This window comes from Cibotium barometz, chromosome 42 (assembly GCF_041138505.1).
Source record: "Cibotium barometz isolate CiBa-2024 chromosome 42, ASM4113850v1, whole genome shotgun sequence".
NCBI classification, from domain to species: Eukaryota; Viridiplantae; Streptophyta; class Polypodiopsida; order Cyatheales; family Cibotiaceae; genus Cibotium; species Cibotium barometz.
In genome coordinates, this window is record NC_141087.1 from 556,194 (window position 1) to 571,049 (window position 14,856).

Consider the following 14,856-nt stretch of genomic DNA (forward strand, 5'->3'; position numbering starts at 1 on the left):
TCAAGGTGATTAAGGAATAGCCAAATGGGGGGTTGCCATGTGGACTAAAATGTTGGGTTTGTAAGAGAGGTGTAAGAGTGGTCAAAGGGTGCACTTTTTCCCCCAAAAAGGGGGGAGGCAATTTTACAATTTTCGGACCTCCATAACTTCTACATACAAGCTCCAATTTGAGCGGAGATTATAGATCCGTGATCTACGCATCAAGAGCTTTCCATAGATATGTTACATGATATGGTTTTGTCTGCTAGATTTTAAATTTCATTTTCCTCCCAAAATTCAAATTCGAATAAAGTAGCCGTTTTGAAGCTTCTAATTAGAAAACGTTTCTTCTTAAGAGAAAAGGTTTGACTCCTTAAACTGCCAAATAAAAGGGCCCAAGAAGCCTTCCATTGAGGTCCTAATGGATATCCGTAACGCCGCTACGGGCATTACCACGAGAGGGGACGACCTCTGGCTCACCACCCAGCCATAGAGGAAGAATGAGGATTGCCCCTCATCCCCCAGGCTATGTAGTGTGTGGCCTGCCGTCCACACTAGCCTGGCCGCCCATGACTCCGCATGGGCGTCCTCTCCCACTGAACCCCGGACATGGCCATCCGGTTTGCTATCGGTCACAGGCGTTACAGCCTACGTGACATTACCCCCCCCTTAAGAAGAGTTTTCGTCCTTGAAAACAAACTGGGGAAGAGTACTTGCCCTTATTGGAGTTTGCCTATAACAGCTCCAAACACTCAGCGCGACTGGATTTACACCATTCCAGCCGAGATCTCCAATGGCTGTAGGCCTAGAAAAGGAGAAGATTCAATCTGTCAAGGATTTCCTTGAAGATATGAATGATATGCTCAGAGCCACACGTGAGAGCATTCGTAGCGCTCAGGATCGCGCTAAAACTTATGCGGATAAAGGACGTAGAAAGGTGACCTTTGCAGAAGGTGACTTTGTATTCCTCAAGGTTCCTGCGCAGTCAGAAACCATGAAAACGGGAAAGTGTGATAAAATTTCTCCGAGATATTGTGATCCTTTTAAAATCCTTAAGAAGATTGGGGACGTAGTATATAAACTTGAGTTACCGGAGAGTTCTTAAGTCCATCCTGTCTTTCATGTCAATAAATTGAAGAAATCAGTTCACGGGTTAGAGAACGCAGTTTCTCCAGAGATTTTGGTGGACTTGATAGAGCCACCAAAGATACCACATGAACCTGAAAAGATTCTACAGTATCGTGACAGACAAACCCGACATAAAATGTACCAGGAGGTACCAGTGCTACGGGCGTTACCACGAGAGGGGACGGCCTTTGGCTCACCACCCAACCATAGAGGAAGAATGAGGATTGCCCCTCATCCCCCAGGCTATATAGTGTGTGGCCTTCCGTCCACACTAGCCTGGCCGCCCATGACTCTGCATGGGCGTCCTCTCCCACTGAACCCCGAACATGGCCATCCGGTCTGCCGTCGGTCACAGGTGTTACAGCCTACGTGACAATATCTCACCAATGTTTGCTGGTTATTGGGCAACGGAGGCTGTTGACCCAACATTGGTTGTGCTTTATCTAATCCTGGCAAAGCTTGCACTTGCCCGGATTGATACCTAGGTGGTGGAGGCAATTGAAATTGTACCCCTGGCCTTGGATATGTCTGATTTACGTTTTGATTCCTTGGCTGGTAGTAGCAATCCGCTGCCTCATGATTTGTATATCGCATGCAATTTGAGTACCACTTGCTAACACGGGGTGGTGGTGGATTGTTTTGGGTGGGGTAAGCGGTACATTGATACATTGAATGCTCACCTCCACACATGCCACATCTCTGAGGTCTGAGGACTCCTTGTCTTTGAGCCGTGGTCTGTTGATTTCTACCAGACAATCCTAGCTTCTTCAACAGATATTCCGCTAGAGCCTTAGCATCCATAGGGGGTGTACCCTGGGTATCACTAGCCTCACTCTTGCTACTTTGGCTCATTGATCCGGATTTCTTAGAGGGTTCATCCTCCTTGTAGATATCACAGTTATCTACCAGATCAACAGCTTCTTTTGTGCAGCTCTCGATAGTTGCGAACCTTTTGAGGTAAACATCCTTTTTCAGATGCGCGTTTTGTAGTCCTTCCAAGAAGAGGGATACTAAGCGTTCCTGTGTGGGAAGCTCAGCTTCTGGACGTCTGGTTATGTACTCCTTAAACCTATTGGCTGCATCTTTCACACTCTCCTTCTCAGCATGTTTAAAACTATGGATCATTCCCACGGTATTGTGTTTGATTCCACTCTTAGTGAATTCCTCAACAAATTCCTTTGTGAGGTCATCTATGCGCCGGAATTTGTTGTGATCCAAGGTGTTAAACCAGGTTAAGGCTTTGCCCTCTAAGGTCAAGCCAAATCCCTCATACTGGACTCAAAAATCCATAACCTACTCAGCTCTAATTACTTGCATAAATAGAGCTACATGGTTATAGGGATCTCCATTACCATTGAATTTCTTGCCGACCCATTTTTGCACTTGAGAAGGTCTAATCACCCTAGGGTAATGTGGCATTGGATAGTGCACATAGGGTGGCACATACCCTCTTGCTTGTGGGTCCATATTCAGCTCAATAGGTTGTGGTTGAATTGGTCCTGACATGACCGGATAACCACCACTATAGTTTGGTTGCATGAATGGGCTCCCTTGAGCCGGATATCCCACGTTTGGCATCATAGATTGCACGATATTTGGCAAAGCCTGGTGGGTTTGTCTGCCTTGGTGTACTCCACCTATAGGGCTTGCGGTCGGAGGTCTAGCCGGTACTATTGTCGGATTAGAAAATCGAACTGAGGGTGATCGAGTAGTGGCTACGCCTCTAGGTTCCATGGCTCTAAACCTCTCATCCAAATTACCACACATATCCCTTGAAGCATATGCATCTTGAGATTTTTCCTTAGGTTTGAGCAATGCCGCCGGTAATGCTTTTATAGCTGGGATACCGTTGTATGAATAATTCATCGCTTCACTCTCTTGTATAGCTTCAAAATTTTGCTTGTGCCTGTCTTGAAACGCCACATTTGGGATGGACGAATCATCGGCATACACATACAAAATTTTGGTGTCAGTTAGGGTCATCACGTCAGGGTATATGGCTTGATAGAAGACTCTGACTTGAGCCTCTTGATCATCCATATAGTAGAGCCCTATCGAGGTGTCGTCAGTCCTTGCACGTTTAACATTTATCGTATTGATAATCTTGGCAGACTGACTAATAGGGGTGGGAGGTTCCATAGCTTGGTACATATCCGACGTTACCTCATTCAAAGGCTGCTTGGATACCATATTGCCCAAATTGTCCACCTCATTAGGTTTTATGGTGACTAAATACATAGCACCATCTCTACCGATATAGCGATCTCCTTGGTAATTGACTTGAGGTTCAGGTTGAAACTCAGTCACATTGCCTTTCTAACGGGTCCCCATAATCCTTTGCTCCGTGCGTATTGCTATACAGATACGTGAGCGACATTTTGAAATTCCTGGATCCTTGGAGAGAGGACTCAGCTCTAGGTCCGAATTCTATTGCATTTTCTACGAACGGGTTAGTGCTGTGTGAGGCCATTTCAGATGAGGTATCCGAGGATTCTTCTAAGGATTCAAACACAGTATCTAATCCACCAAATTGGTGGACGCTCTCCTCTGTGGATACCCTACTCTCTGTGTCTTGCTCACTTCTATTGCTACAGGCGTATTTCCTTGCTCTGGTTACCTGCAAACTCAATGCACAAAGTGAATACAGTATACCGAGCAATGCCTGCCGTTGCACTTGAAAATCTTGCCCTTAGCCCTCTATTTGCTTATTCAGTTTGCTCAATCTAGCTTTAGCCTTGGAACGTAGCAGAGCCTACGCGGGGCCCTACCCCTTGTACCTGATAGCAGGGGACGGCCCTGAGCAACGGCCGCCTCCCGCTCCTCTTATCACGGCCGGGCACGGATGTGAATCACGTCCGTGGCCCCTTTGTGGCTGGTAACGTCCGGGCACGGATGTGAATAATCACGTTCGTGGCCCCTTGTGGGTAGTCTCCTGCAATCAGTGGCCGGGACGGCCGTCGTCTCCCCAGGGCCTCGATAACGTCTGGGCACGGACGTGAATAATCACGTCCGTGTCCTTTTCCTCCAAACACGGTAGCAGCGCGGCCGTCACCCTGGCTTTAATTGGATAAAAGAGTTCCCCTACCTTGCAACAAAGACAGCTCCCGCCTTGCTACAAAAACATCCCCAGCCTTGCTACAAAGACAGCTCCCGCCTTGCTCTACAAAGACAACTCCCGCCCTGCTACAAAAACAGCACCTGCCTTGCAACAAAAATAGCTCCCGCCTTGCTACAAAAGCAGCACCTGCCTTGCTCTTTATTCAAACGGCATCCCTTGCACTCAACAAATATAGCACCGCACTCGAATATTACGGCCCCTACTCTACTTCAAAAACGGCATCTGCTCTTTAACAAAAGTCTATGCTTGCTCCTTATCCAAAGGGCTTCGGAGCTTGCTCCTTGATCAAAGTTAACGGCCCAAGGTCTTCACATAATATTAATTCACGGCCTCGATCCAAGCGGTCGGTTTGCCGGGTAGGCAGTATGGTAACGGAAGCTCTATTAACAGTCAGCACAAGCTCGTCGGATGGTCAGGATACTTATAAACTACTAATGGCTCGGCTCCTTTTCTGCAAAGCCATCACAACCATGCTGGCTCTAATTTGAGACTACCAGGATCTCCTTGCTCCTGTGGGTGTGTGCGTGTGTAGGTATGCCCGATGTGTGAAATGTGTGTGGGTGAGCGAAATGTGGGATGTGTGTATATGTGTGCACTGTGTGTGTATGTGGAATGTGTGCTTGATGTTTGTATGTGGATGTAATGTGTGTTTGTAAAATATGCAATGTGCGTGTGTGTTTAATGTGGGATAGGTGTGTGTGTATGTGTGATATATGAGATGTTATGGATAAATGAGTGGATGCGGTGTGGATGTGCGTGTAATGCAAACTAATTTTCTATCTAACTTAGCTAAAAAACGTAAAACACAAAAACATGAAAAACATTCTAACTAAAAAACATAAAACACATCTCCTCTACATCATGCATCCAAAACATTTCAGGCACATGCTAACATGTATAAATCAAATTTTGGAAACTCCTAATGCCTAAACCGTGCACAAGCAAGCTAGAAAAACGAAAAACAACTCTGCGCCTCTCCAACCTACCTAGATGTGGACAATGTAACGAGGTCTAGTCTAAAAGAGTAAGTGCATGTGGCTACCGGCCTCCTGCTAGTCTAGGTACTAGGTCCCCGGCAACGGCGCCAATGTTCGTGGGTCACCATGCAGGACGTGTAGCCTAGCGAGAACTCCGATAACATAAATATGTCATCCGAGGACGTAGCTGGCCCGACTAGTGCGTGGAAGCAGCTACGCTGGCGTCCAACTGGTAGCCAGAGGTTGCACTGGTAAATCCACAGCACGAAGCGAGGGCATCTATCTCTCTAATAACTAATGGACATCTACCTGACTTATGTGTGCACACTAACTAGATCCTAAGGCTCACAGGATGCCTACCAAGCAACACCTAACCTCAAAAGCTGCGGAATAAGGTAGTAGCTAACTCAACCTAGCACGAGCGAAGCGCCCGGATGCTAATAACTTGAGATTAGAGCCTCCTAATTATGCAACTCTTAAACACAAGCTTTCCTAGCATGCTAAGGGTCATTCCTATCTAATATGAGCCATAGAAACTAATTAATTAACACCTAATAAAGTAAACATCCACTAATTACCCTCTAATTATAATCAACTAAAAAATCAACAAAACTTGATGAAATTTAGTTGGAAACGTAGAGCAGAGAGAGACGATCAACCTACTTTAAACGGAATTTGATTCCGACAAGTACACAGCGCGTAGTGAACGTTGGAAGTTCAAGCGCTCGCGGCTCGCTTATCTCTTCTAAAAATTGGATACAAAAAATGACCTAAAAATTGTCTTTTAAACTAATGGCTTGGGCGACTGGACACAATTTGGTCGACATGACTCAGACATTAATAAATTACAAATTGGAAGCTCATCGGCCCCGACTCTTACAAAGATTTTCTAATTTTAACTACTGGAGTTGACGAGGTCCGCCGGGTTCTCGGAACCCGAAAATCAAAAAACTCGAGATTTGCGTAGTAGCTCCCCGGGGCGTGTCCACCATCTTTAGGCACTCGATGGCACTCTGCTGCTCTCCGGAACACTCCTCATCTAGCCATATCTCATCCATCTTCATAAGAAACTTATCCAACAACATCACAAATGCTCTACTCATCATTCATCAACTCAACTCAAAATCTCATGTCTAACTCATCAATTAAACAAGATCTCTTTCACAATAATACATATTTCAAAGTTGTCATCTCTCTTCTCTCAAGCATGGGTATAAACACATAAAAAGGAAAATCCTTGCCTTGGAAATATTTCTATGCATCCTCAAACTAAAATTACTAAACATCCTCTCTTCAAACAACACATCTCCAAATCCTTTATTAATTCCCATCTCTCTAATGTCCACAAATCTAGGATTAACACCACTAATTAGTGATTTTGTGACTTACGCATATTCAAGTGTGGCGGGCATGGAAACGAGGAGCTCGGCGTGGTGGTCACCAAACGAGTTACTCCGCATCGCGAATGGACAAATGAGGTGCTCGCAATCTCCGCTTGAAGCTCTCTTTCCTCTCGTTCTCTCTCACCACTCACTCTTGCTCAAATCGATTTAATTAAAAGATCCTCAAAAATTACATAATTTCGGCTTACATACCCCAAAATTAAGCCGGTATGGTTCTTAGCCAAAATGGACCTACTGAATCTAAATCTACCAACGGAATTACAATTTGGAAGTTCGAAGGCCCCAAAAATGAAAAAAAAAAAGACTTTTATTACAATATCCCGTAGGATAGTCAAAAATTACAAAAACTGGAGTCAGGAGGGGTCTTCTTGGTCTTCATCTGCTCCTTCAACACTCCCCCCTTCCTGCTCCGCGCACTCCCGGGCGCGATCTGCGTGTTGCCACTCTTCGGAATGAATTTGTTAGGGCCTCTAGCCCAAGCATGAAGCTTTTGGTCTTGCCCCACCGCGGTTTTCAGCCGTCTTCCTGGGGTTCACCATTGGAGCTGCCTCTTCGCAGGCTGCATAGGCCACCCAACATGCTCGCGGATCTTTCATGAATGGTGTAAAAATTTGGCTTTGGACCTGGAAGAAGCATGTGTAGAATGCTTCCTCCCAGGTCATCATGTAGTGTGCTTCGTTGAAGGCGGTTCTGATATAGAGTCCAAAGAGGACCTCTATCTCTGTATTGATTGTTAGGTCCCAGGCTATTCCGAACGGGCCTTCAAGGAAGAAGAGCCAAGGGGCTCTTGTATGCTCAGTGTTCTGCCATGCCGTTATCGCATTATGAAGCATTATACAGTTTTTTCGTAGCATTTGGTAGGCTATATCTGGCACATATGGCAGAAGATCAATCATATCCCCCAGTGCTTTGATGACATAGGCTTGAGTCGGCTTGGACACTGGAGGATTGAAGCATGGGTAATTGAGCCAGAGTGGATTCTCTCTCTTAATCTCAGCATACCTCTCCTATGTGTACCGTCGTGGGATGGGACACATTGTAGGGTCAATCCGTATCTAAACTGGGGCCTTTAGCCATAATCGTGTGTATTCTTTGTGGCGCTTCAGCCATAGAGCCCTCCACTCTGGCTGTTTGTTGCGATCAATGTCATCAATCTCTTCTTGAGAGAGCTCCACATTAATATATTCGCCTCCCTCTGCTATTGTCAGTTCTGGCAGAGGTAGTCCATTTTGTCTTCTGATAGCCTCGTGTTTTAGGAGAGGGAGGGGTAGAGTGGGCAGCTCGTAGGCATGTGTGGTTCCTCCAGGCCTTAGAAATGAGAGGCATGCGGACTGCATGACATCTCTTTTCGAATTGAAGGATCCGGGCCTCTATTTCTTTATTGTCGGCCTGTCACTCCTCTGTCCATTGCTCCTCGTCTTCTTCGTCTACTGCCATGTGACTGGAGGAGGGGCCCACTTCTACTGGGACTGGCCGTGGAGGCACTCTTCTTGTTTCCTCCTCCTCGTGTTGCGTTTGCATGTGGATGGGTTCCCATTCCACTGCACTTGGTGGCCGATGAGTAGCTGGTTGCTGCTCAAGGCTCAGTAGTTGAGCCTTGAGTCTTTCAATTTCCTTTTGCTACTCTGCCTCTTTCCTCATATATGAGTCTGCTAGGGCTTGTCTCATATGTTACTCTCGTTCCAAATCAGCCTGCAGCTCTTTTACCTTTTCGTTTTCCTCTTGTTGATGGTGCCTGGCCGGAATCACAGGCATCGGATCGATGTCCGATCCTGGCGTTACAAAGATGGCCAATGAGGATTAGAGCTTCTTGATCATCTCCTTTGCTCTGCTTAGCTCTTGGTCCTTGTGTTCCATTTCCTGGGTGAGAGCTTTGGCTTTATCTTCAGCCCATTGTGTGGCAGTGAGCCATTTGTATATTTTCCTTTGCTCGCCTTAGTCGGTCTTCTGCTTTGAGTCTCTGCTTGTCCATCACCTCGATGAGCTTGTGGTTTTCTGTTATTTCATCATATTGTATGTTAATGGCTGCCACCAGCTCATCGATCAGGGCTTTTGCGCTGTTTGCTTTGTCATATAGGATCTTGACTTCAGTTTCCTCCATGGCTATGGCTTTATCTCGACCCTCTTCTATGCAAGGTGATGCTAGAGCATACTTAAAAACTACTAGTGCTGCTAGTGCTAGAGCATACTCAAAAACTAATAGTGCAAGGTGGTGCTAGAGCATACTCAAAAACTGCTAGTGCTAGAGCATACTCAAAAACTAATAGTGCTGCTAGTGCTAGTGGATAATTTTGCTCACTGGACACACGTTCGACCCCACAAGGACTCTAGTGAGTATCTATACATGTGGAAAAATATCTCCTAGAAAAGATATCATGAGTAAACTATGGTGGAGGTATGCCAAACAAACATGGCAGTAGTAGATAAGCTAGTCGTCTCACCCACTACTCCCATCTCCAACTGTCCATGCCAATTGTGCACACTGACACATCCTCTAATGCTTTTGTCCTCTAAAACTTTGAAGCTAGCTAGAAAGTGAACCGCAGTCTATTGAGGACCCTATCCCACTAAAAATGTGTCTTTCTAACAAGTTGTGCTGTCTTTTCTTGAACAGGATGCCCACATCACATGGACTATCATGGTTTAAAAGATCCTCAAAAATTACATAATTTCAGCTTATATACCCCAAAATTAAGCAGGTATGGTTCTTAAAATGGGCCTACTGAATCGAAATCTACCAACGGAATTACAATTTGGAAGCCCGAAGGCCCCAAAAATTAAAAAAAGGCTTTTATTACAATATCCCGTAGGATAGTAAAAAATTACAAAAATTGGAGTCAAGAGGGCTCTTCTTGGTCTTCATCTGCTCCTTCAACAACCCATTTGTTAACATTATACCAATCTAGCACATAATTATGCCAACATTGCTTGATTTTAGGTCTCATTGAATGCCATCATTATTATCCAACTGAATGTGAAATGTTTTATAAGCAAGAATTTTGGAGAAACTTAAAGGGCAAGCATGGTGAGAGTTTTGGTAACTTGACTCTTACCGACATGTACGTGCATTGCAAGAATCTATACGAGCAACCAGATGTAGGAAAGATGCCATGCTATGGTTCTCTCTCATGTGTGCCTTCTTTCTTCACCATTGAAGATGTATGTAAAGGACTTCAAAAGTTGGCCACTCGCAAGGCGGGATGTAGTGAAGCTCAAAGGTGTCTAATGTGTATGGATGCAACAAAAGACAAGAAAGTATATCAAAATCATCTACATGCATATAAAGCACTTCTCCAAACAAAGAGAAGAAGATGGGAAGTCAACCGGCAATTATGTCAAGCTCAAGAGAAAGCACATACATGTGACAAATTTTGGAGAAACTTAAAGGGCAAGTGTGGTGAGAGTTTTGGTAACTTGACTCTTACGGACATGTACGTGCATTGCAAGAATCTATATGAGCAACCGGATGTAGGAAAGATGCCATGCTATGGTTCTCTCTCATGTATACCTTCTTTCTTCACCATTGAAGACGTATGTAAAGGACTTCAAAAGTTGGCCACTCGCAAGGCGGGAGATCTCCAAGGTATCAAATGATTGGAGCACAAATTGGATCAAACCTCTACACAAAGGGGGAGATGTAAACAATGTAAACAACTATTGTACCATTATGGCAAAGTTGTTTGGATGTGTAATGGAAAGAAAGCTAAGTGATTGGACCGAAAAGAATGACAAACATGCAAATGGACAAGCGGGTCGACGACATCAAAGCACCATTGACCACCTTGTTACCCTTCGAGTCCTCATGGAAGAAAGTTGTTTGAAAGGAAAAGGATTGTATTGTTGTTTTGTAGACTTCAAGAAAGCTTTTGATATGGTCCCCCGCGAGAATATTTGGAGACATATGGAAGAACTCCAAGTGCCAAGAGAATATATACATGCAATCTCTCGTATATATGAGAAGGTGATATGCCAAGTGCGCAAAGAAGAGGGAATTTCATAAATTTTCACAAGCACTATTGGGGTGAAACAAGGATGCCCACTCTCTCCCACCCTCTTCGGGCTATGTATTGATGAATTGGAAAACATGGTTATTGAGTACACGCAACAAGAAGGGATTGAAGAGGTTATGATTAGAAATACATTGATCATGCTCTTGCTACTATATGCGGATGATGTAGTGCTCTTAGCCCACACTTTGGGAGATGCACAAAAGCTCATGATCATGTTGGAGAAGTTTTGCTTTGCATAGTGGGCTGGTTGTGAAATAGCTCCAAAACAAAGGTTATGCTTGTGAAAACTCTCAACAAGGAGAAGCCATGCATTGTGTACAACAAAGAGCCACTCGAGGTTGTAGAGAGCTTCAAATACCTCAGCCTTGAGGTTCTCGCAAACCATAAATGGAAGGAATGTGCTATGCGTAGATTGGAAGCCAGAAAGAGATCCTATTATGCATTTGAGAACATGTGCAATGTGGGCGAGATCAAATGTTGGGCTCTCAAAAAATACATCTTTGACACATTGGTGACACCGGTGCTTCTCTATGGAGTGGAAGTATGGGGTGGTAGCATCTCTAAGTCTACTTTGGAAAGAGTTTGAAAACGTCCAAAAGCGTTTTCTCACAAACTTTCTCCAAGTCAAGACACAAACACCTTATACGCTCTTACTTCTTGAAACCGGATCACTTCCCATCAAGGTTATGGGCATGGAGAGGGTCATGGAGTACATGCTCAAGATGCGGGAGAACCCCTCATATCGCCTTCCTAAAATTGTATAGCAAGCCAAAAAGTCCAAAAGACATATAAAAGTAAAATATTGAGCTCGGGATGGACGCAAGACATCAAGAAGTGGTTCGGGAGATGGGATGCATTACACTTGCTTCATTGCCTCAAAAGACTCCATGGTGAATGAAGCTTTCCTACAACGCCAATGTATCACGGCTTTGGGAGAAGTCCGGAGGCTCACTCTTCACACATTACACCACACATGTTGCCCCCAACTACAAAATCATCTTCTTCTCCGAATGAGGGAACCGCACCCACCCTTATATGCTTGAGCTTATCCCCTTGTCCGTAATCCATACCATCGCATCCATTCGGCTTCTCTCACTCCCTTTGATGTGAGACGGGGCATTGGGGTACTAGCGAGGAGTCCCATCGACTATGCATTTTATGCCCCCAACAAGTTCGCGAGACCAAGCACCATACACTACTTGAGTGCCCCCCTTTTGATCACATTAGAACTTGCTTTTCCCACATTTTCAGGCATGGCATAGCTCTACACAGTTTCCTCTCCCAAGCATGATGCCATTGCGACGCTCATCACCACAATTTTTGACCATCGAGAATCACTTATCAGCCCCACACATACCACTTGAGATGTCTTTTTTTTGGTCCCATAGGCCATATTTGATCTCCGCAGATGATAATCAATCTCTCTCTCTCTCTCTCTCTCTCTCTCTCTCTCTCTTCCCACATTTTTAGCTCTACATAGTTTTTACTCCCAAGCACAACGTGGACTCGCCATTGTGATGCTCATCGCCACATATTTTGACCATCGAGAATCACTTATTGACCCCACCCATACCACTTGAGATGTCTTTTTTGGTCCCATAAGTCATATTTGACCTCCACGGACGATAATCAATATATATATATATATATATATATGTCCCTCCCTTGTCATCTCTCTCTCTCTCTCTCTCTCTCTCTCTCTTTCACTCTCTCTCTCTCTTGCCTTTTTTGAGCAAAATGCAAGACTTGCTCTCTCTCTCTCTCTCTCTCTCTCTCTCTCTCTCTATATATATATATATATATATATATCTATTTCTGTCTTTCTCTCTCTCTCTCTCTCTCTCTCTATTCCTCTCTTATCTTCTCTCTCTCTCTCTCTATCCCTCTCTTATCTTCTCTCTCTCTCTCTCTCTCTCTCTATGTATCTCATACTCTCTTTATACACATCTTTCTCTCTCTCTCTCTCTCTCTCTCTCTCTCTCTCTCTCTCTCTATCCCTCTCTTACCTTCTCTCTCTCCTCTATGTATCTCATACTCTCTTTATACACATCTTTCTCTCTCTCTATGTATCTCATACTCTCTTTGTACACATCTTTCTCTCTCTCTCTCTCTCTATGTATCTCATACTCTCTTTGTACACATCTTTCTCTCTTTCTCTCTCTCTCTCTATCCCTCTCTTATCTTCTCTCTCTCTCTCTCTCTCTCTCTCTCTCTATGTATCTCATACTCTCTCTATACACATCTTTCCCTCTTTCCTCTCTTTCATTTCTTTTTTTTTTTGTGAGAGCAGCAGGTCGATATTACTAAATATCAAAAGCGCCTCAACATGCATTAAATAGCCTGCCTCTTCCCCCTCGTCTCTCTCTCTATCTGTCACAACTCTCTCTTCCTCTCCTCTCTCTCTCTCTCTCTCTCTCTCATGATACACTTCACAATTCTCTCTCTCTCTCTCTCGCAATGATACACTTCACAACTCTCTCTCTCTCTCTCTCTCTCTCTCTCTCTCTCATGATACACTTCACAACTCTCTCTCTATCACGATAGGTATGTAGATGAGGAGTGCTTTAGGATTACAAAACATTATTTTTCTCTCTTTAGGAACTCACAAAACTATAAAAAATGTCATTTAATTTTTCCTCTCTCTATCTGTCACACCTCTCTCTCTTCCTCCCCCTCTCTCTCTCTCTCTCTCTCTCTCATTCGATAATGTATACACTTTGTAAGTAATAATGCGCTTGTTGCGGTTGTCTCACGTCCAAACACTCATAAGTGTAATACATGTGTTTACCTGCCACAAATATTAAGCCTTCACCTACTCGCAGTTCAAAATCATGACATGTGCAACTTGAATTTCCCTAACTTGATACTTCTCCCCGCAAAGCTTTGAGTTTTCTGTCTCCATGAACACATCAATTTTTCCTTTCTTTATAACTTCCACTTTCTCCATGACCATTCTTATCCCTAAAGTATTGTTGATTCTTTTTGAAGTGAAAAAATAAGACTACTTGTGAAAATGGGCTTCTTTTGAGTCCTTTATATAGATTTTAAAAAAATATCCTAGTAAGGGTTTCTTCACAGGCATTGACAATAGCATATACCTTACCATGCATGAGGTCATGGATAAATGCTTTGTGCCCAAACTTGTCCTCTATGTACTCTTGTATCGTGCCAACTTGCATGAAGTGTAGGATTATCCGACAATCTGACGTGTAGGATCATGCGACAATCTCCATTTTTTAGCATTGTCCTCTCATGATCAACACTTCGCATTTGTTTTGCTAAAGAGGTGCTTGGGCATGCTCCCTCATATGAACTCTACCAATGGTATACTTGAAGAACCAATTGAACATCTTGCAAAGATAGTTTGATCCTATCTGTACACCCCATTCATGATAAGCGTTCTTAAAATATATGTATCTTGCATGATAATGTGACTTTTCCATTCCTTGAGTACTCCATATATCAAGGGATCCATATTGGTCCATGTAGTACTCACAAGCATTGACAATAGCATATACCTTACCATGCATGAGGTCATGGATAAATGCTTGGTGCCCGAACTTGTCCTCTATGTACTCTTGTATCGTGCCAACTTGCATGAAGTGTACGATCGTGCGACAATCTGACGTGTAGGATCATGCGAAAATCTCCATTTTTTAGCATTGTCCTCTCATGATCAACACTTCGAACTTGTTTTGCTAAAGAGGTGCTTGGGCAACCCCGTTGACAAGTGTTCTTAAAATATATGCCTCTTGCATGATAATGTGACTTTTCCATTCCTTGAGTACTCCATATATCAAGGGATCCATATCGGTCCATGTAGTATGCATCTCGAGCTAACATTATGTACTATGCACACATAGAAAAACAATAAATTGATGACTTCTACTGTGATCACAATATGCAAAAAATCGACATACTAACCATGTAGTGGGTAATTTTACTTTCTCTCCAAGCTTGAACGAGGGTAGTTGTCAATTCTCGTAGCATACATTTAAAGTGATGACGTTGTTTCGAAGTTGTATTTGTCCATGGTTGGTACACTATTGAAATAGGATGGGATGTCCAAGATTTAGAGAGAGAAAGCACAAAGGAAGGCCTTGTACAAGTTCACCGTCTGTTAATAACTCCAAAGAGTTTTAAAAACCAATAGACCTGAGTTGGAGTTATTAACAAACAGTGTACTTATACAGTGCCTTCCTTTGTGATTTCTCTCTCTAAATCCTTGACAACCCGTCCTG

At 43.8% G+C, this 14,856-nt stretch overlaps 2 pseudogenes; both read right to left on the reverse strand.

The window, feature by feature from the left end:
* LOC147614019 (uncharacterized) overlaps window positions 1-14,856 on the reverse strand; it is a 68,731-nt pseudogene that overhangs the window by 42,454 nt on the left and 11,421 nt on the right.
* On the reverse strand, window positions 10,789-11,472 carry LOC147614020 (uncharacterized; annotated as a pseudogene).